Source organism: Eupeodes corollae, chromosome 1, assembly GCF_945859685.1.
Source record: "Eupeodes corollae chromosome 1, idEupCoro1.1, whole genome shotgun sequence".
NCBI lineage: Eukaryota > Metazoa > Arthropoda > Insecta > Diptera > Syrphidae > Eupeodes > Eupeodes corollae.
Genome location: NC_079147.1, coordinates 235447091 through 235470025, shown reverse-complemented (window position 1 = coordinate 235470025; position 22935 = coordinate 235447091). Strand labels below are relative to the sequence as shown.

Below are 22935 nucleotides of genomic sequence, written 5' to 3'. Positions count from 1 at the left end.
TTTATACCTACATCGACTTACACGACCTGAATAGCGTGTGAACTTCATCTCGATGGGTTTTCGTTTAATGAACGCCAAATTAAATTTCAATGGAGCTGCAGAAATGTATAGTAGTGCAGACGACTACGACTACGACGACGAACGATAAGAGCATCTACCAACCCTCTTAGGACCCCGACCGCTTTTCTGGAAGGTTGAAGCTGAAGCTCAAGCTGATGGTGGTTGGGGTGGAAATCTATTCTTATGCTCAACTTTATGCAAAATTGCTGATTGCATAATTTAGCATGAAACATTAGGTAGGTATAGTTGGTGTATAAAAGTGATGGTGCGGAATGAGGGAGGCTTTATGCTATTCACCCGATTACACGAACACCTACAAACCACCCACTCTACCCAGCCCCCGATGTGCCCCCTGGTTTAGTTTAGATGAACGCTAGTGCTGTTTGTTTTAATTAATTCAAAATGCATGGGGGATGGTTTTAGTGTTCATTGTATTCCATTCGTCCCGTTTCCATTCCCATTCTCCAGTCACCATGCCCCCTTTACCCTGTGCCAATGGCAGTATGTGACTGCTGCTGATGCTCTTGCTGGCTAGGCTATACTCAGTTTACAATGTAATTGCACTATGGGGGGACAATAAAGGGTGTGTATATTGTAGGTGGTGGGTCTGTTCTGTAGTATTGATTATTTTTTGTAGTTTAGCTATCGCACCCCTATATCTAGCTTCAGAGCCAGTTCTATAGTCTTCTGCCTTCATATAAAATAAAGCTTAAACATGTTTTGTATATATATATGAGAGCTGCTATGGCATATGTTGTTAAGTGTCACAATGGCTTTTGACGTGTCCTTAAGTTGACAAATGATTAGAATTGATAGACAAGAGTTTTAATGTTTTCTGAGAGAGTGTGTCGGGTGTATGTATGCATTTATGTCGGGCGTCGAATCGGCCCCGTTCCGTCCCGTCCCGACTCGTCTCGGCCGTCGGGAGTGTTTATGAGAGGTTTGTAAATTATTTAGATTTATTAAAGGCATAAATCAGATTGAAATATCAGGATGAGATTTTCTAGTTTATTGTTTTTGTTTACTTGGTATTTTATTTATTTAAATCTTTTAAAAAATAAGTGAGGAATGAAAACATAAAATACGTATCTCCAATACCCATATTGATTCTGATTTTTATTGATAGTAAAAACGTCTGCAAAAAGATCTTAAATTCCAAAGTTAAACTGTTTTAGGGTCAAGTTTTTATTTCTAAAGGAATTGTATGTCTGTCCTGTTTTTAAGTATCTACTTGTACTGTTATATTGGCAAATGAAATGTTCCTAATAGTGTCAGCAAAACGATGTCTTTTTAAGTCTGGGACAACGGAGCTAGTTTTACCAACTCGATTTTGAAAGAACTTTCAGTGTCACTTTAAATTTCCAATTTTAAGCACCTAGGTAAAACAAGCTGTTTCGCCAAAGAACTTAGCTATCCAGAAAATAGTGTGTCTTTCTTGGGGAAATCTTTTTTAAAGAGAAGTTAATATACGATTGCGTATAACTGTCCAGTGTATAACCATTTCTAGATATATCTAGAAACTTAGGGTCATATTTTTCGGATCGAATTAAGATTTGAGAACGTTTTTCGCGGCAATAGGTCCACTGGTATTGCTAGGGTTTGACTTCAGGCCCTCTTATCGAAAATTCGATTTTCATGAATCCCTGCATCATTGGATGAGTAATTACCGATCTGATCGTTCAATACAAGTAGTATTAGATGGGTTTAAGTTTGAAAACCACACAATAAATGGTGGTGTACCCCAGGGATGTGTTCTATCTCCAACACTCTTTCTCAACTTCTAATCCAATACATTGTTTTGCTGAAGATAGTACTCTTAGCTTTTCGTGTTCATTTTCAGCTTCACATCCCTCTTCTTCGGATGTGGAACTGCAACGACAAAATATGATAAGCTCATTATATTCCGACCTTAACAGCATTGTACAATGGGGGAATAAAAAACCGCGTGAAATTTAATGCTTCGAAAACCCAATGCTGTCTTGTATCATTAAAGCGAGATATACTCGCCTGGCCATTATCCATAGATGGCACTTGCATCGAGGATACTGAACATCTCGATATTCTCGTTATTTGTACCACCAACCACCTCTTGTGGAAGGATCACATACGCGATGTCGCCAAAAATGCCTCAAGATGATTGGGTTTTCTAAGGCGATGCAAGAAGTTTTTCTCCCCCTCTGATCTGGCTGTTATCTACAAAAGTTATATACGTCCAAAGCTTGAGTATAACTCTCACCTCTGGGCCGGTGCTCCTACAACTTACTTAAGCCTTTGGCCGGCATTGAAGGTAGAGCATTTAAATTAATTGGTGATAATCCCATCATAGGATCATTTATGTCGCTTGAACATCGTCGAAAAGTTTCTTGTCTCACTTTTTACTACCCCTTTTTTAACGGTTTATGCTCAAGAAAAATAGCCAGCAGCTTTCCTCCCCTTAAACAGTTCAACCGTAATACTCGAGCTTCTAGGAATGCTCATCAGTATATCCTCGAGCCCAACGTTAGTCGTACTGTTAAGTATAAGGATTCGTTCTTTTGCCGCACTACGCGAATGTGGAATGCCTTACTATACTCTGTTTTTCCAAGCCATTACAATATTCACGAATTCAAAACCAAAGTGTGCCGACACCTCCTTCCAAACCCTCCCTCCCCTTTCTAGTGCTGAAACTGTGCCTTTACATAATAAGAGTAGTAATATCCCCTTGAGTGTGTGCTTATTATAAAAAAAGATAAGATTTCGTCTTTATAGATTATATAAACAGTATTTTGAGAAAAATGCGACGTAGGTGAATTAGCAACATAAAAAATATTCGGAAATAATTTTCTGGGAGGAGGGTAATGATTCTATAGAATTTTTAAATATTCACGACGACCGACAGTCCTAAATGATCTCAAGACACATGAATGCTATCCTTCTATTATTTTGAAGGGTTGTTTTGTAACGCTAGAAAAATACCGCATATGGTTTTGTATTGATTCTCTTCTTCTGAACTCATTCCGAAAACAGAATTAATTCAGCCAATTCCAGAAATAGCTTATTGAATACCTTAAGGAACTGGAACTTCTTAAGGACCATCAGTTGCAATTTTTCAAAAGTATTTGAACATATTGAATATATTAATATTGAAAATACGGAAAGTACGTGCTTTTGCTATCCACGAACCCCTTCTTCGTTCGATTATAAATTTTCTTTTGAACACTTCAATACAACTTGTTTTAGACGGATGCAAGTCTGAAACCCACAATATAGCAAGTGTGCTCCAATGTTACGTTTTGTCTCCAAATCTCTTCCCCACATTGTGTCAGTTTAATTTTTCAAGACCATGTTTATAGTTTCGGGTTACAGCTCAAGGAATGCTTGAACGGTTTTTTTCTTAAGTGGTTAAATTGGATTGCTGGCATACCATCGGTTGTTCACCGCTCCCCACAAAGAAGAGTTCAAAGAGGTCTAATGGCAATACTCCGAAATTTGCAATTGACATCGCCAAGACGATTGATAACGCGATTTTGGAATTTGGACTATCATACATGAAACAGAGCAGTAAACAAAAAATGGTTTGTAAAATTTACTCTGTAACGCCCACCGTAAACAAAACGTTGTTCCTAACTTCATTTTCCAAGAAAAATGGTTGGTCGAATGATGCCACAATTCCACAAACCCAACTTATCCATCACTTGGATTCCTAACAATAACGAGCGAGTGCCGGTTTTTCTAATCCCAAATACTGACATTTGTTTGTTAACGTTGCTGACAAGACTCAGATGAAAATAAGTTTCGTCAGATGATTATTTTTAACTTCAAATCGTCGTTCAATTTCAGTACGTTTAAGGCTCACGTTGCAAAGTGATTACAAAACTTATATGGTATAGCTGGCTATGCGCCCTCAAACAGTAAATAGATTAGAGCTTTTAAGCGAATAATGCGATATTTTTCCGAATTCCAGTCAACACAGCGCGTAAAATGTTAAGCTTTTGAGATCAATAGCCTTTGATGATGTTGGCGCTGGTTGTAAAAGCTCTGCGGGAATCCCATCAAGCCTTACCGATTTGTTGTACTTATAAGTGATATAATTGCGGTGACGATCTGATCTTTACTGGGTGGTACGGTATCAAAAATTACTTTGTTTGGGCGCCTTAGAAGGCATTAACTGCACGTTTATCCAAACACTCGGAAAAGTGTTGTTTCCAAATTCTGACTTGTTCATCCACCGAACTTAACAAAGTGACTTCTAATTCTTTCATTAGGTATTGAACTGAGCTGTGTATACCGGTCAGCTCTTTAATTATTCTTGAACGGTCCTGCTGTCGCACCTGTTTTCAGCATCTTCTGCTTCTTACACCAATGTGTTGATGTAGTTACACCTGTCACGGCACATACTGGAACCTCTCTATTTTTAATGTAGTAGGAGGATCCCAGCTCATTTCTATCTTTCCCTTATGCAGCAGTTATTTCAGCCCTTAACTGTTTCCGTTCGTTGATCCTTGCCCAAGATTCTTCTGAAAGCCAGGTGTTGTTGCTTCCTTCTTTGCGACCGGCTATTCTGTTAGCACCTGAGATGAAATCATTTTGTACATCACTTTAATGGTGTTCGATGTCGTCATGTACTGTGCTGCTGATTGGTCTAATTTCTTGAGACAGATGGTACCTGAATTTTTGACGGGTCGTGGTATCCTTCAGTCAAACCATGTTGAATTTGGGGATCGTGTTATGCCGTCGGATCTTCGGCCTGTAGCTGTACGCAATCTTAGGGTAGCTATCTTGGGCAAATCCCTTGTCGGCGCCTCTTCTGTTTCGGGTATTGAAAAGACTAATCGCGAAGTGTTCAATTTGGTTGGAAGACGCTTGCCTGTCCATCGACATCCAGTACATTTTATGACATGCATAGTTTGTGTTCAAACATATTGCTACTAATCACAAGGCTTTTCGCGTTGCAGAAGTCAATGAACCTCTCACCACTGTCGTTGCAACTGCCGACTCCGTGAGCACCCATCACATGCCTTAGCTCGTCGTTGTTATTGCCAAACTTAGCATTGAGGTTCCCCATAGCCAAAATAATATCTCAGCGGGGTGTGTTGTTGTAGGTGGATCCTAGATGACTGTAAAAGCACTCTTCATCAGAGGAGAGCTCTATCGGGGCGTAACACTATAAAATGTTGACAGTACGTACTCTACTCTGAAACCTAGAGTTGATAAGCCTTTCCCCAAGAGTCTCCCAAGAAATACGGCTCCTTGTTGCCGTTTTTGTAAGAAGTAACCCAACTCCAGCTTGAGCACTTCCAGGAGCGTCGGTGAGTTGTATTTTCCCAATCCTAAGAATCACACTTCTCTCAACCCTAAGATATCTATCCTGTTAAGCATAAATTCTCTCGCTAATTGGATAAATCCGGCATTGTGCAGATCTTCACTTCCTACGTACAAAAGCGTCCCAATATTCCAGAAACCAAGTTTCACCAACTACCCGATCTGCCATGCCGCAACCCCACTTTGAATGGTCAAATTATAATTTCAAAATTTGAAATTAATCCTTTCCTTAACCTTCAAGTCATAAGAGATCGGATTCCAAAAGTATTGGATGTCGTATAATACTCATGGGTTGAGGTTTAAATGATTAATTTTGAATTGTCTTTAGAAAAATGTAAAAATTCAGCTAATTTTGTTGTTGTAGGAAGAAGCTATTTCCGGATTTTGTTGGAAAAAATGCAATGAATAAACAATTACGATCTTAATAGTCTAAGCTTGAATTTAACCTTCCTTATAAGCGGTGCAGAAAACTAATTTTATGATAAAGGTGGCTATTCAAAAATTTAAACAACCTGTCATAAAATCTAACTTGAAATGTCAATTTGCTGTCAAAAACAAAAGTTTGTTATTTGTGTCAACAAATTTAATTTCGTAAACATACAAAACCCAAGACATCAGCATACCACAAGCGGTAAGCGAGATTCTATTATTATGATTTTTGACCGACAACATAACGCGAGACGCAAAGCAACGCGTGTTTCCGATAATTTCAACAAACTCACCATATCGTTACCACACAGCGCACACACACGTTTAATTCCATGCACACATACACTGTGTAGGCACATGGTTAACGGATAATTTAAACCAAACTGTTTTAAGCGGTTCATCAATGGTAGACCGCAAAGTATGCAACTCTTTTCTATCTCATTATTAAAATCCAAACAAAGGGCGCGCCGTATTAACGCACAACAAAAATTAGTCTCATTTTTGTTTCGATCAAATCGGCTTCGTTCACCATCGCATCGCCATCATCATCATCATGACCATCATCCTAAAACTATGCTTCATTGCGCTTTTAGAATGTATTCATTTTTCACTATCTGCTTCTGGGGCTGTTGCTGTTTGTCGGGGCCGCCGGCCGCCGCCGCCGCCGCCTTCGCCTCGCACCGCTGCTGCTTGCGTCTGCTACCAAAGTGCAATTAATTGTGGTCGATTACAGAATTTTGAAATTTTTCATCCCACAAATCCATTACAACGGTTATGTGTCGATTTTGATTCTGAAACATATGAAATGAAAAATATATATGCATTATACAAATCTGTGTAAAGTTAGTAGCTAGCGTGCCACAGGCAGCCATCATATAATAAGTGGATATGTATCCTCTCGCGGTAAAGAGGTATGAGGTTTTTAATTACACTCATCACACTAAGTGACATTTTGAACCATTGAAACCACTGCAGCAACCATCACACGACTTAACTCATCTCTCTACCCCTCTCTTTTTTTCGTATATCCTTTTTGTTTGAAACAAACAACACAAAAATAAAATTCAAAAAGGACGATATACAGCAAAAAAACTCGCATGAATGCTGGAACCCTATGCTTGGTAAGGTATATCCTGGCTTTGGAGAGCATGCGGACTGATACTTTGTTATTCATTTGTTTGCATTGCAGCTCACCGCTTTAATTAATGTGTTTTGTGGTTGTAAAATGTTGATTGCAATATTGCTGAATTAGTTTTATTCAAATCTAAATTCATGTACACTTGGTGTCGTCTGATTAGGTTCTAACGATATTTAAATTTTTAATGAAAATATCGAATTGGGTTCTACGATGTAATCACATCTGGTTCACTTAGGCGTACCTGGAATATTTATATCTCATATACAATTTTGTTTGTTTCAAAACTTAGACTTTATTTATTTATTGGCAGCTGTCAACTTTTGAAATTCGAAATGCAATGACACACGCTTCAACAACGTATTCAAATTGTTAAAATTCATTTTAGAAACGATGCACATTTTGTCAGAATTCACTAAACTTAAGCATTTTCGGGTCGTCGTTATGATGCGACTTTTCGGCGGTGAAAATTTTAGCTTGTGGACAAATTTAAATTAGTGATGTAAAATCGACAGCGAAAACGTAGGTTTGTTGATTGCACTTCAACTTTGGAATAATTTATTTAGCAAACGACTTTACACCTTATTATGCATACAGACTTACGAAGGGTTGTCCCATAAATACTTAGCTTAGAAAAGAAAAACGAACATTTCCAAAAATGTTCAACAAAGCCGCCTTTTTAAACTCCATGCACCTCAACCAGCGATGTTCTAATTCGTATAACCTGTCTTGAAAATAGGCTTTCTCATGTTTCGACGATGGTAACAAAACGATGTAGAAACTCCTTCGAATTACGCTTAAACTTCATCAAACACTGCTCTTAAATTGTCTCAAGTTAAATTGTTGCAATTGTTGTTTGGAATGAACAAACGTTGCACCCATTGGCCTGTCATCTCTCATACCCAAAATTTCATGCATGATGACATACGTAGTCTTTTAAGATACCTCCTGTCTCAGCTATCTCGCGTTCTTCCAATCGGCGCGGCGGTCTGCTTACATAGATCATGGATTTTTGTAACGTTATCATTCGTAGTAGCTTTTTTCGGAGGCACTTGGACTTAAAAAAATAAATTTGGTGGGGCAACAGTCCGTTTGAGAACTAGGGCCTAGTGACTGACAACTCTCAACTATTCGTGTGTGCGAGTACTTTTGTCAGAAATGGAAGGGACCTACAGTTTTAAGCCGAATCCGAACGGCAAATTTGATAAAGCACTTTTCATGACAATAGTTACTCTTGAAGAGTTTTTCAATTCCTCTCAAGAGGCAGTACCCGTGAAAAAAACTTTAGGTGGCATAGGCAGGAATCGAACACAAGAACTCTCGCATGACAGTCCAAAGCACGAACCATCATGCCACGGGTACTATAGCACTTGGACTTAGCTCATTAAAAACGATATGCGACCACGCTGAAACTCGTTGTCCCAATTTTTGACGATCGCCATTATAGTAGAAGAGTCACGGTAGAGGAAACCCAAGCGGTCTTTGATTTCCTGCACGATTTTCCTTCTAAAAAACAAGAATCGAATCAACGAACGTTATTGTTGCTTTTCCATTCTTCTAAAATTCCCAAAGAAGTCCGTTTCCACAAACCGCCGTCGAAGCAAAACTACGAAAACGATTACGCTGACATTTCAGCAGTATAACAGTCTACAAGAATGTTCTACCCGATATTAAATTTCTTTTTTGCGACTTTTCGGCGGTGAGGTCATCAGGCAGTGAGGCTAAGGTCGTCGTCTTAAGTATTAAGGCTCTTAAATTAACAGAAGATCTAAAGCCGTCGATCAGTAGCAACGTTGGATTTTCGCCGATTTGGTCCTTCAAATGCCTCTTTCTTCAGCGATGAAACAAATCTTACTCCGGATATTAGGTTGGTAAGCATTTGGGGCTCGGAAAATTCAAAAATGACTGTTGAAAAGCCTTTTTGACATCAACATAATACTGTTTGATGCAGTTTTGTAAATTCAGCGTTTGCGACTTTTACGTTTAATGAATTGCGCTAACCGATATTTGGTTGAATAATTATTTTATGAATTGAAAATTATTGATTTGGACAAAGTTCCCTTGACCATGTTATTTCTGGAAAAGGTAATCACAATTTTTCCCTAGAGATCTATTGATCTTTTCAGACAATTTTTTTGTTTATTTTTATTGAAATAAAGGTGCTTTGATTTTTTTAAACAATATTCTATGATAGACTACAACTCAACTTGGTTGGGTTGTCTTCAATACAGCTCAACTCTTCGGTACCAGTTATAGCTATCATTGATTTTCATCATACAACATTGTGTTTCGAGATTTAAAAGCAAGTAAAAGAGTTCAATGTTATGCTTGGTATTGTCTTCAAGCTGATTAGTTCTAGATTCTGTTTCTACTAAAAAATACGCTATTTAGCCCAGAACTTTTCCTTTAGATCAATTTTAATTTTTCAATAATGAAATCATTTTCAATGAACTGCTAATTGTAGATTTCACATTGGTTTTAGTATACCCAAGTGTAAGTTTTACTCTCAATGACCAGCTTTAACTTCAAATGCTTGATTGTAATCAGAAAGTACTTGTTTCAAATCGGTAAATTTGCTTTCAATGGCAGAAAATTTCAGTGATTGGTTTCAATGATAGCTATAACTAGCCCCTAAGTCAACCAAATTATTTATATAATGCAAGACAGCTAAATTCACGTGTGGCGAAAAATACGTTTTAGTCTCTTAGGCGTCAGGTAGCTGTCAAAATTATTTGCTTCTAAAATTATAGGGTCCGCCATCATAGGTTTTTTTTTAACTAGTGTTTATTTCGTGAATGTTACACTTAGCACATGTCTAATTTAAAAGATATTAGTTTTATCCTTCCGCTGAACGAATATGGTTGAGTGTACGCTTGAACAACGCTTCGAGAAGAGGACGATTTTATCAACAAATATCGTCTCTACAAATGAGGCTCATTTTGATCTTGGAGGGTATGTAAACAAGCAAAATTGTCGCATTTGGGGCACAGAAAACCACATGCATACATTGAAAACCCGATACACCCAAAACAAATCACTGTTTGGTGATTTTAGTCCAGCGGCATAATTGGGCTATTTATCTTCAAATATGAGCAAGGAGTGGACCTTACAGTCACTAGCGATCGTTGAAGGAATTTTTGTTCACAGATTCCACCAATTTTTAAACCTGCTACGGCCAATCGTTTAATGGACGAAGGAAGCTACCAAAAGTATAGTGGCAATCATTTAAATTTTGAGCAGGCTCAACCAACAGTGTAAATTTATTTATTTGATAAAATAAGCTTAATACTAGCTCTACATTTTATGGTAACAAAATTTAAACTGCTATAGCTATTCAATGTAAAACATTGTTCATAATTAGTCCGACAGTTTGGAATACATCTACAATTGTTATATTCCTTAATTTTCTTTGAGAATATTTGAGTTGATAACAAGACTTAAGGTGCAAAGATTCAGTATTTCCATTTATTAATTTGACAACAAACGAAAAACATAAATAAGAACGTCTGCTTTCAAGTTTCGGCGTATTGAAAAGTCTTAGTCTGTTCTGATAAAGTGGAAGATAGTAGAATTAGCCCACCCTAACTTCTTCAACGCTAATTCCAGAAACCTTTCTGTGCACCAGTTCTTGTCTGGACTTATGACAGCTATAATTAATTTAGCTTTACACTTTTTTGTCAAGCGTATTCGAAAATTGCCCCGACGATTCCCTCTTAATCAAACCCAAAATTCCAAAGCAAATCTCTTTGCTAGGCAGTTCGCCGCCAATTCAACTCTGCCAGTGAGTGTTATGACTCCGCCTGTACTTGAGCGCGTTAATGATTCTATGGGGCAAATCTTTTTTAGCACTCGTACTGTAGCGAGAGTCCTAAAAGATGGTATCCCCGCTATTGTTCTGAAGAGGTGTTCTTCATCGCTGGCAAAACCACTGCGTAAGCTTTTTCATCTGTCCTACTCCTCAGGTCTCGTTCCGAGCGGATGGAAAACCGCATTTGTCCAGCTTATTCCCAAAAAAGGCGAATCTTCCTCACCGTCTAATTATCGACCGATTGCACTTACGTCCCTTCTTTCCAAGGTCATGGAAACGCTGATTAATTATCAGCTCAAGAAATATCTCGAAGAACGGAAGCTTCTTAATTACCGACAGTATGGCTTTCGTAGCAATAGGTCCACAAAACATCTCACCGAACAGTGGAACAAATCTTTACATAGTTTTGGAGAAAGTAAGATTATTGCACTAGATATTTCAAAAGCATTTGATAGGGTTTGGCATCAGGCTCTCTTATCGAAAATGTGTGCTTTCGGTTTGCATGAAAGTGTCATGAGGCCTCCTGTTCTTGAAAGCGTAAATGATTCTATGGGACGAATCTTCTTTCACACTCGTGCAGTTGCAAGAGTACTGAAAGACCTTGACATACACAAGTCCGTTGGCCCGGATAGTATCTCTCCAATTGTTCTAAAGAGGTGTTCTTCATCGCTGGAAAAACCACTGCGTAAACTTTTCCATCTTTCCTATTCTACAGATCTCTTTCAAAGCGGATGGAAAATAGCATTTGTCCAGCCTGTCCCTAAAAAAAGGCGAATCCTCCTCTCCCTCTAACTATCGTCCAATAGCACTCACATCCCTTCTTTCCAAGGTCATGGAAACGCTGATTAATCATCAGCTCAAGAAATATCTCGATGAACGGAAGCTTCTTAATGACCGACAGTATGGTTTTCGTAGCAATAGGTCCACTGGTGATCTCATGGTTCATCTCACCGAACAGTGGAATAAATCTTTACATCGTTTTGTAAGTAAGTAAGATTATTGCACTAGATATTTCAAAAGCATTTGATAGGGTTTGGCATCAGGCTCTCTTATCGAAAATGCGTGCTTTCGGTTTGCATGAATCCTTCCTTCATTGGATTAGTAATTACCTTTCGAATCGTTCAATACAAGTTGTATTGGATGGATTCAAGTCTGAAAACCACAAAATAAATGCTGGTGTGCCCCAGGGCTCTGTTTTATCTCCAACACTCTTTCTCATTTTTATTAATGATCTCCTGTCTGCAACATCAACAACGCTGACGATAGTACTCTTAGCTTTTCATATTCGTTTTGAGATTCACACCCCTCTTCTTCGGATGTGGAACTGCAACGACAAAATATGATAAGCTCATTAAATTCCGACCTAAACAGCATTGTACAATGGGGAATAAGAAACCGCGTGGAATTTAATGCTTCGAAAACGCAATGCTGTCTTGTCCCCCCCTGCCATTATCCATAAATGGCACTTGCATCGAGGAAACTAAACATCTGGATATTCTTGGTATGTGTATCACCAACCACCTTTTGTGGAACGATCACATACGCGATGTCGCCAAAAATGCCGCAAGATGTTTGGGTTTTCTAAGGCGATGCAAGAAGTTTTTCTCCCCCTTTGATCTGGCTGTTATTTGCAAGTCTTATATACGTCCAAAGCTTAAGTATAACTCCCATATCTGGGCTGGTGCTCCTGCAACATACTTAAGCCTCTTGGATAGTATTGAACGTAGAGCATTTAGATTGATTGGTGATATTACCATCATAAGATCATTTACGTCACTTGAACATCGTCGAAATGTTTCTTGTCTCACCCTGTTTTACCGTTATTTTAATGGTTTATGCTCTAGAGAAATAGCCAGCTGCATTCCTCCCCTTAAACAGTTCAACCGTAATACTCGCGCTTCTAGGAATGCTCATCAATATACCCTCGAGCCCATCTTCGGTCGTACTGTCAAGTACAGAGATTCGTTCTTTAGCCGTACTATGCGAATGTGGAATGCCTTGCCACACTCTGTCTTTCCCAGCTATTGCAATATTCAGGAATTTAAAACCAATGTATACCGACATCTCCTTTCAACCCCTCTCTCCCTTTCCTAGTGCTCACACTGTGTCTACATAATAAGGGTAATAAATCCCCTTGAGTGTGCGCTTATTATAAAAAAAAAAAAATTTATTCACATCAATTAGAGATCTAAACCTCTACAATCAGTTTGCAAAAGGTCGAGAAATAAATAGTCCTTTATAACAAAAAAAAATAAGCGTAATAATTTAGGCCATTAAGTGTTTAAAATAACAATTATATAACCATGGTTTGATTATGTTCATTCGAAAAGAGCAAAAGTATATTATTTTTCAAAGTGCTTCTGTTTATATGAAAATTAAAATCAATATGATTTGAAATGAGATGTGTTTCTCTAACACAGCGAGTTAAAGGTTCATTACGAGCACAGTTTACACTATGTTCCTTTTCTCGGAATAAGCAACTTTCTGTGATATGATGCGACAAAATGTCACTTATAACTTACTTGCTTACTTACTTAAGGAGGCGCTACAGTCCGGGGCGGACCTGGGCCTCAACCAACAAGCGTCTCCATCCAGCTCGGTCCCTAGTTAGCTGTCTCCAGTTTCGCACGCCAAGTTGGTTGAGGTCCTCTCTAACCTGGGTTTGCCACCTGAGTCGCGGTCTGCCTCTACTTCGCCATCCCTCGGGATTGGATTCGAAGACCTTCCGGGCTGGAGCGTTGATGTCCATCCGCTCTACATGACCTAGCCATCTAAGCCGTTGGACTTTAATTCTGCTAACTAGGTCAGTGTCGCTGTACAGCCCGTACAGTTCGTCGTTATATCTTCTCCTCACTTATAAACATTACTGAAAACATTTTCCTTCTATTTTCAAGTGACTGAGTTCCAAGAAGTTTACATCTAGTCGAGTACGACGGGATTTCGATGTTCCGACCTAATTTCTGAATTATAAACCTTGTACTTTTTTTTTGGATCATTTCAATTCTATTTGAATAAATATTGTAGTAAAGATTCCAAATCACACAGCAGTATTCTAAGTTTGATCTAACAAAGGAGTTAAATAAAGATTAGGACAAAAGGGTCCTTGAAATCTTTCGAATTACGTTTAATAAAACCTAGCATTGAATTGGATTTTGCTACAATATATTCTATATGCTTCCTAAAGTTTAGTTTTGAATCAAATAATACACCGAGGTCCCTTTTCTCCAAAACTTTTTCAAGAACAAAGTTATTAACTTTGTAATCAAAAGAAATCTTTGAAAAATTTCGACTAAATGAAAAAATTTGACATTTATTAACTTAACTCTTAAGTTGTACACCATTCCGTTAATTTTTGGAGATCATTTTGCAAAAGAATAGAATCATTTAAAGAATTTATGCATTTGAAAAACTTTAAATCATCCACAAATAAAAGTGTACTAGAATTTAGAAAGATATGAGCCAGGTCGTTGATAAATAGTAAAAAAAGAAGGGGACCAAGATGGCTTCCTTGTGGGACACCTGAGGTAACAATTATTGGACTAGAGAGCACTTGATCAATACAAACGAATTGCACAGGACCCCTTAGATAGGACTCCAACCATTTCACCATATTTGAGTGAAAACAGAATTGTTTCAGTTTTTCAATCAAAATAGTATGACTAACTCTATCAACAGCCTTCGCAAAATCAGTGTAGATAACATCAATTTGGTACCCTTCTTCGAGTTTATTTTAAACGAAATTGGAAAAGATAAAAAGATTAGTGTTAGTGGATCTTCCTGCAGTAAAGCCATGTTGAAAAGGTGAAATATGCTCCTTAAGGAGAAATGTCAACTTTTCACATATAATTTTCTCCAAGAGTTTCGGTATACTTGATAATTTACAAATAGGACGGTAGTTATTTACTTCCTGCTTAGGACCATTTTTATGAATTGGAGAAAGAAATGATTTTTTCCGCACTTAAAGATATTCACCTTTCCCAAGAGAGGCATTGAAGATAAAATAAAGGGGGTCAGATATAGCAAGTGCACATTTCTTCAAAATAATTGGTGGAATTTCATCAGGGCCTTGCTAGCAATCGTTATTTAAATTCAAAAGACCTTCTTCGATTTCCGAAATATTAATTTCTAATTGTCCTATGTCAACCTTATAACTTTGATTAGATAATTCGGCTATTTTTAATGGATCGGAACTAGATTTCAAATAACTTGATTGGAAGTAATGGGCAAACGAATTACAAATATTTGAAAGATCCGAAAATGTAGAACCAATTTAGTTCATACTGCTAGGAATACCATTTGACATTTTTTTACTATTAATAAATGACCAAAAACATTTTCCAGTAGTTTTATTTGGAAAACGTTTTACTTGTAATATTCTTTGAACGGCGGTAAAGACCATGGACAGAATACAAACACAACAAATGTCAGATGAACACTGAATTAAAATTCTCTTTAGATGTCAAATTAAAATGACATTTGCATAGGTTGCTTTGAATTGTTTTTAGGGTCTGTTCTTGTTTTTGATTTCGTGATTTTCTTTGCAAACGTAATACAACGTCGGTATTCAAGGCCTCAACACCTTCCAAAAAAAACTTTCAGAAATTATCCAAATTTAACTGAGCGTTTTTCAGTTAAATTTGGAAAAGTACAGTCCTCATGCAAGCATGTCAGAGTGTATGTAACATACAACCATTCTAAAAGAATGGATTCTAACTAATTTCTGTTTTCTCCGAAATAGTTATTTAGAAGCTACAAACACAACAATAAAAAAGTGTTATCGTTGTAAAAAGAAGAAGAACAACCAAAGAATCACGAACTTAAATGCAGTTAAGTGCATTGAAGTTGAAAGAAGCCATAGCGAACAGCAAAAGAAAAATTAAACAACAAAACTAATGAAAAAGAAAAATACAACAATTCAAAAAAAAAACATAAGGACTTGTGTATCCTTGCAACTGTTGAAGCAATTAACAGTTGTTTTTTTCGGCACCCATTTGAAACAAACCAAACTTCCTCCCATCATCGCCTCGTCATTGCATCATGGTATTAGATGGAGAAGGGCGGAAAGGAGAGCAAACGGATGAGCGTCGTCCTCGTTCGTAGCGTCGCGTCGTCATCATCGTCATCATCGAAAGGACATTCTAGAGTTTAATTATTACTTGCAATTCCTTTGTTATTTCGCTTGTGTTTCAGTTCATTTGTCGCACGCTTTTTGTTTTTATTTTATTTTATATTATTTTTGTTGTTTTTGAAATTATATATTTTTTTGTCTTATACTAAAACAAGTGCAATTTGAAGTGTCTTAAGAACAAGTTATAGTTACAGAAGTTGTGCAAAAGGAAGAGTTGTGGAGGGTTGCCTTCTTGAGATGAAACGTAGGAAAGTTCTATCCACATCTCGACCCTTTTAGAAAGTTTAGCATTTTTATATATTTTTACTTTTGTATTATGTGACGAGTTTGAGATCGAGTCAGAACGGAGACAGCTGTTGTTGCTAAGAAATAAAAACTTCCATTTCTTAAGATGATGGTGATGCTGATGCTTCTGATTCTTCTGATGCGATGCTGGTGCCGCTCATTGGAGCATGATAGAGGGTCACCAATTTATGCAATGAAATTTGGAAGGCAAACTCTCTCTAGTTGGCAATTGTAACGGCGAGTAAATGATTTAATTTGATTCACAGATGAATATTTCATCACGGTGCGGTACGTACCGCTCGGCTGCTAGAGGATATTGTCTTCCTTTTGTTTGCTATTTTCTTTTTTTTTTCAAAACATAAAGGGTTCTTTTACATTTTGAATTGAAAATTGAAAAAAAAAAACAGCCAATTAAAATGGTTGCATCTTGCAAAACTATAATTTAGTTGCATTTTAGGGAAATTAGTTTTGTAAATGAGGAGCTAAAATCGCATACATAATTACTGAGCGTTTTTCAGTTAATTTTGAATTTTGAGTTCTTAACATTCAAATTCTTTTTCGTGTAAAGTGTTGGTTCTTTTTTTATTCTTCTCTTCTCTACAATAGGCAAGAGAAAAGAGAATAGAAAATAGAAAATAAAGCCTACAAAAATTGCTTTTTTTTTAATTATTCGTTCGTATGCTTGTTTTTTTTTTTCAACTGTAACGAAAAAACTAAACTGAACGTAATAACTCTATGTTTCCGCTGAAAGAAGGAATATGATTGGATTGTAGTAAGTGCCTTCAATATCATCATAAACATGTCTTTATATATCTATATGCATAAATCTGAACACGCCAATGAACTATTCTCTATCTATTTTGGACCCCTACCTAACCGCACAACCAATATACGATCACTTTACAATTTAAAGTACATGTTCTGCCTCTTTCTTATCTTCAGATAATTTATTTTCCATCCTATTTCTTCGTATAGGAAATTAAAATAAAGCTATTCAAAAAAAAGCTTTGAACGAACTATTTGAATACACAAACAATTGTTTTCGTTAAGTGGTTTTTTCATTTGTGCTAGGATGAGTCGTGTCTTGGGATGAAACTAGCTTACCGATGGTGTGTATTCGATAAGTTCATTCAAATACACAAACCATTTCCCTTAACATAATATTTTACGAGTATTTCATATTTTTATTATAATAAAAAGTTAAGTTTTTTTTCAACAAATTATAAATTAATATTTAATAAAATACAATTCGCATTGTCTATGGAAAATTCTCTTTGTTTTGACACCTTATTTGTTAAAATTAGTTCCGTTTGAGAGCCGAAAAAGGGAGAAATGCTAACGAAATAATATTTATAATGATGGTTTGTCCAGACAAAATTCCTTTTCAATAACTTTACAACTGAAAAATGGGGTTTTTTTGACCAATTAAATGGCATTCTTATCTTGTTTAACAAGTATATTTTTAAATCTTATATAGGTAGGTACTTTTTTAAACAGACTCTTTGCATAAAGGAGCAAGTTCGTGCTACCCAGTCGTGCATTTTACTATTTTTTTTGTTTGAAAAATGATTCAATTTGTTTTAGATTTTGAAAACTAGACCATTGGCGTCAAAGAAACAAGTACATTTTCTGAAAACATTTTCTTATATGTGAGAGCACAACGAGTATGTTAACTACCAACAAAAATGTATTCAAGCCACTACAGAAAAAGTCCAATTTTTGAAACTCCGTTTTTTAAATAACTTAAAGAGTCCCTGATCTTAAGAACGATTGTTGCCGTTAATAAGTCATTTTGTAGATAAGCACATTGTTCCTAGAGAATTTTTTCTTTCGGGAGTTATTAAATTTGTTTTCTATAGGTATCGTACTTAAACTACGTTTTCAATAGAAACATTTTTCCTTAAAATAGCCCACACAAATTCCAAATAATGTAACCTTTTTTGAACGTTTTCTGCAAATCTATATTAATTGTATGAAATGAGTGTTTCATCGTTTTTATGAAGAACTTTAGCTTTCAAAGAATTTTCAACAACTTTTAGGAAATAGTTAGTGGCATACTATAAATAAAACTTTCTCAATTTTTTTCTTTTAAATTTGAATCATTGAAAAAATAAATTGATGACCTTAAGTACTCAAAGATTTGGAATAACATAGTTCTAGGATCGATAAAGTAATGGAAGACTTATTTCGAAGTACGGAAGTTTCTTAGTAACCGTCAATATGGCTTTCGTAGCAATAGGTCAACTGGTGGTTTCATGCTTATCTCACCTAACAGTGGAACAAACCTTTACATCGTTTCATAGAAAATAGCAAGCTCTCTTACCAAAAATTCGAGCTTTTGGTATTGATAAATCTTTTCTTCGTTGGAATACCTTTGTAACCGTTCAATACAAGTTAAAAAAGTTTCAAGTCTGCTTCTAAATAAAAAAAAAATACTGGTGTTCCCCAGGGCTCCGTTTTGTCGCCGACTTTCTTCCTTATCTTCATAAACGACCTTTTGTCTGTCACTTCTAATCCATCAAACTGTTTCGCTGACGACAGTTCCTTCAGCTTTTCATATTCGTTTTTAGAGTCAAATCCTTATTCTTCGGATGTGGAACTTTAACGGCAGCGTATGTTAGGATCGTTAAATTACGATCTCGACAGAATTTTCAATGGGAAATTATAGACCGTGTAGAATTTAATGCTTCAAAAACTCAATGCTGTCTCCTTTCCTCAAAGCGGAACCCACCCCGATGCGGCTACCCATGAGTGGCACTTGGATCCAGGAAATTAACTATCTTTCTTAGTATGTGTAGCATTAGGTGCTTAGGATTTCTCCGACGGTGCATGAAATTGTTCACCCCTTTTGATCTGGCTGTAACTTATAAGGCCTACATTCGTCTAAAACTTGAATTTAACAAGCATAAGTTATTTATCAAGTTAAAGTATTTTGGAAGGATCCTAGAAAGAGCTTTGAAGACTATAGGCGATAGAACTATGTATAACCAACTCAATTCCGTCACTCGAACACAGCCGCAATGTTTCATGACAAACCAAACTTGGAGTCCGTGTGAACCAAGGCTTAAAATGAAAAAAACTAAATTAAGCTACGCACTTATATCATCACAATATATGCCAGATCAGGAATCGGTTAAAGTTCTGTGAGGAACAAAATATGTTTTGGTGGCGATGACAACAGTTTTTTCCACTAACATCACATGCGGTCTTGCTCTTGTGGCAGCTCAATTATTTTGTCATTTCTAAATAATTGTTTGTTCCTTGTTGGCGGATTAAAATGCCAAAACATAATCACTGTGGCTAGGGCTGTAATATCTTACTTAAGGTGGCGTTACAGTCCTGCGTAAACTAGGTCTGTAACATCTAATAGATTGTAAAATACAACAATCGGCCAGCGATTACTTTGGCGTGGACAGGAATAAATCGACACCATTTGGTCAAATACATCGACTCCAATATTGCGCTCTCGAGCAGAATAGACGTGTTTTAATTTGATCCGCGATATTTTACAATAATTTTGTTTTAAATAGAGGTGAAATAAAGTAATAAAATTAAAAATGGAAACTGAATGTAAAAAATGTAAAAAACGATTTAAAGGAGAAAAAAACATTATGTGTAGTGGCCTTTGTGGCAAAGTTTTTCACGAAAAATGCACTGGATTAGCAGATTATGATGCGCGCTCGGTCCATGAAAAAAAAAACCTAGCCTTTATCTGTGATCAGTGTGTTGATGAAAAAAATGCGATTTTCAATACTTTGAATGAAATGTTAAATTCGATAAATGAAAATAAAGAATATATATTGAAACAAGAACGAATGGTGCGTGACATTCTCGAGAATTGCAACACTTTTGGTAGGCGCGAGACTCCTTGTGCGGGTGTGAATCCGAAAGCTAAAGAAACATATGCGAGTCAGCTACAGAAAGAGCCTTTAGTAATAATAAAACCAAAATCGAAACAACCGAGTGAAAAAACAAAAGAAGATCTTAAGAAAAATGTTGATCCAAGTAACCTAAAAATTAGTGAAGTAGCTAAAAAGCAAAATGGAATCGTCCAAATATCATGTGTTAGTGAGGGAGATAGAAGTATAATCAAACATGCAGTTGAAGAAAAGCTTGGTGAAGATTACGAAGTTAAATTACCGGTGCTAAAAAAACCAAAAGTAATCATAGGCGGTTTGAGTGACGAAATCGAATCAGGGGAAATAGAGAAAAGCTTAAGAGCACAAAACGCTATGCTTGCCGCGAGTGAAATAAAGTGCATGAAAATAATAAAAAAAATTGTAGAGAAAGGAGAAAAAAAGTTTGTTTACTTTAATGCGGTAGTGGAATTGGATTGTGAAAGCTTTGCCAAAGTCATGGAAGTAGGGCGAGTCAATGTCGGTTGGGATAAATGCAAAGTATTTGAATCAATTTTAGTAAAAAGGTGTTATAAATGTTTGGGTTTTAACCACATTTCGCAAGAATGTAAAAATAAATCTTGTTGTCGTAACTGCTGTGGTGAACATGACGCGAAAGACTGCGATAGTGCTGAAATTATCAAATGTATAAACTGTGTAAGAACAAACGAGAGACTCGGTTTAAATCTAAATACTGATCATAAAACGTTGGATTACTTCTGCCCGGTTTATCTCAAAAAGTTAGATGGGGTGAGAAGTCGGGTGCAGTATTAGCAACTAATCGATACCTTTTTAAATGAAAAACCCCCTAGGTTTCTTAGCGGGGCCCTCCTAAATGTGCAAGGTATCACCGGAAATTTTGAACAAATTGAAGAATTTACAAAAAGTAATAAATTTGATTTTTTGATGTTAACTGAAACTCATCTCACACCTGAAATCGAAAAATGTGAAGTATCCCTGAATGACTATAAGATTTATAATTGTTTAAGTAATTCTCGCCATACAGGTGGAGTAACTATTTATGTTAAAAAATCAATAAGGTCTGTGGAAGTGAAACAATTCTCAATTGAAAAAAAGGTATGGATTTTGTCAATAAAGATATCTGTAAGATGTGATTCATGGAACATTATATTAATATATAGATCAGAAAAAATGCCTGTACGTGAATTTTTTGAGTTCTTAAAAGAATGGACATTAAATAACACAAGTGAAAATGAAAAAACTGTGCTTTTAGGTGACTTTAATGTGGATTTTTTAGCAAAAAATAATTATGAATGTAACTTTGCAAACGATTTTTTGATATTTACTGGCCTTAAACAATGTGTATCCCAACCTACAAGAGTAACTCAAAGTTCCAAAACCTTAATAGACTATGTTTTAGCTGACCATACATTAAAGCTAGACGTTTCGGTTCGTGATGAGTGGAAAATATCAGATCATGAAAGTTTGAGTATAAAATTGTATACGAACTCAGTTAAAAACGCGAATCAAAATCGAAAAAAATACCAAAAATATAGCCATGACCCTTTTGTGAGTGCTTTAAATTGTGAAAACTTCAATAGTATAACCGAAACAAATGATTTAAATATTTGTGCAAAGAAATTTGAAGAAGGTATTGAAGCAGCATTGCTTAGTATCACAAAATCTTCTAAATTACGCGAAAACTCAGTGGAATGGTATAACACCGAATTATATAATTTAAAAAGATCTAAAATTGTGTCATATGAACGGGCTAGATTTGAAAATTCTTTGGAAGCTTGGAACATTTATAAAATATCTAGAAATGTTTATAAACGCGAATGTGTTAAGGCAAAATGTTCATACATCGAATCTAAAATAAACGGCTGTGCTGGTGATCAGAAAGGGTTATGGAAAGTTTTGAAGAGTCAAATTCTAAAAACAGATAAAAATGTAATAAAAGAGTTGAAAATTGAAAATCAATCACTCAAAACCGAAATGGAAATTGCCGGCACGTTTAACTCGTTTTTTGTAAAAAGTGTCGAAGCTATTCATAATAGCATAGAACAAATTCCATACTCTGATAATATCTTAATCCATACAAATAAATTTAAATTTAAATTAATCAACATTCAAGAGCTTGAACAGTCAATCAAAGCTATGAATAAGAAAAAAGACTGCTTTGGGCTAAATTGCAAAATAGTGCTTGATTGTAATAATGAAATTTTGCCAAAATTATTAAAAATCATTAATTTGTCTCTTTTAAATGGTGAATTCCCAGAAAGCTGGAAAGAATCAGTTGTGATCCCTATCGAAAAAGTGCAAAATCCTAAAAATCCAGAAGACTGGAGACCTATAAATATGCTTCCGACTTATGAAAAGATTCTCGAAGAGATTGTGTGTAATCAACTTACGAATTATATAGAAAAAGAAAATATACTGTGTTTAGAACAATCGGGTTTTAGAAAAGGTCACTCATGCGAAACGTCGATATGTTGGCTTATTAACGAATGGAAAAAAGAAATTGATAGCGGTAAAACTATTATTGGTGTTTTTCTTGACTTAAAACGCGCGTTTGAAACGATAGACAGAAATATATTAATTGAAAAACTTAATAAATATGGTATTCGTGAAGTTGAAGTGAAATGGTTTAAAAGTTATCTGTCGGAAAGATTCCAAAGAGTAAAGATAAATGAAACATTTTCGGAAAAGGTAAAGGTTGATCTTGGTGTGCCTCAAGGATCAAAATTGGGTGTAATTCTGTTTCTTTTATATATAAACGATATCGTTAAAACTATATCTGATGCTAAAATGTCGTTATTCGCAGACGATACCCTGATTTACGTTGTAGGAGACGATTTAAAATCATGTGAAAGTTTAATACAAAATCAAATTGAAAAAATTAACATCTGGCTTTGTAAAAATAAATTAAAAT

At 36.0% G+C, this 22935-nt stretch overlaps 1 protein-coding gene across 1 annotated transcript in view; it reads left to right on the top strand.

The window, feature by feature from the left end:
* LOC129938782 (matrix metalloproteinase-2) overlaps positions 1 to 22935 on the top strand; it is a 544997-nt gene that overhangs the window by 187333 nt on the left and 334729 nt on the right. The gene's annotated exons all lie outside the window — the stretch shown is intronic.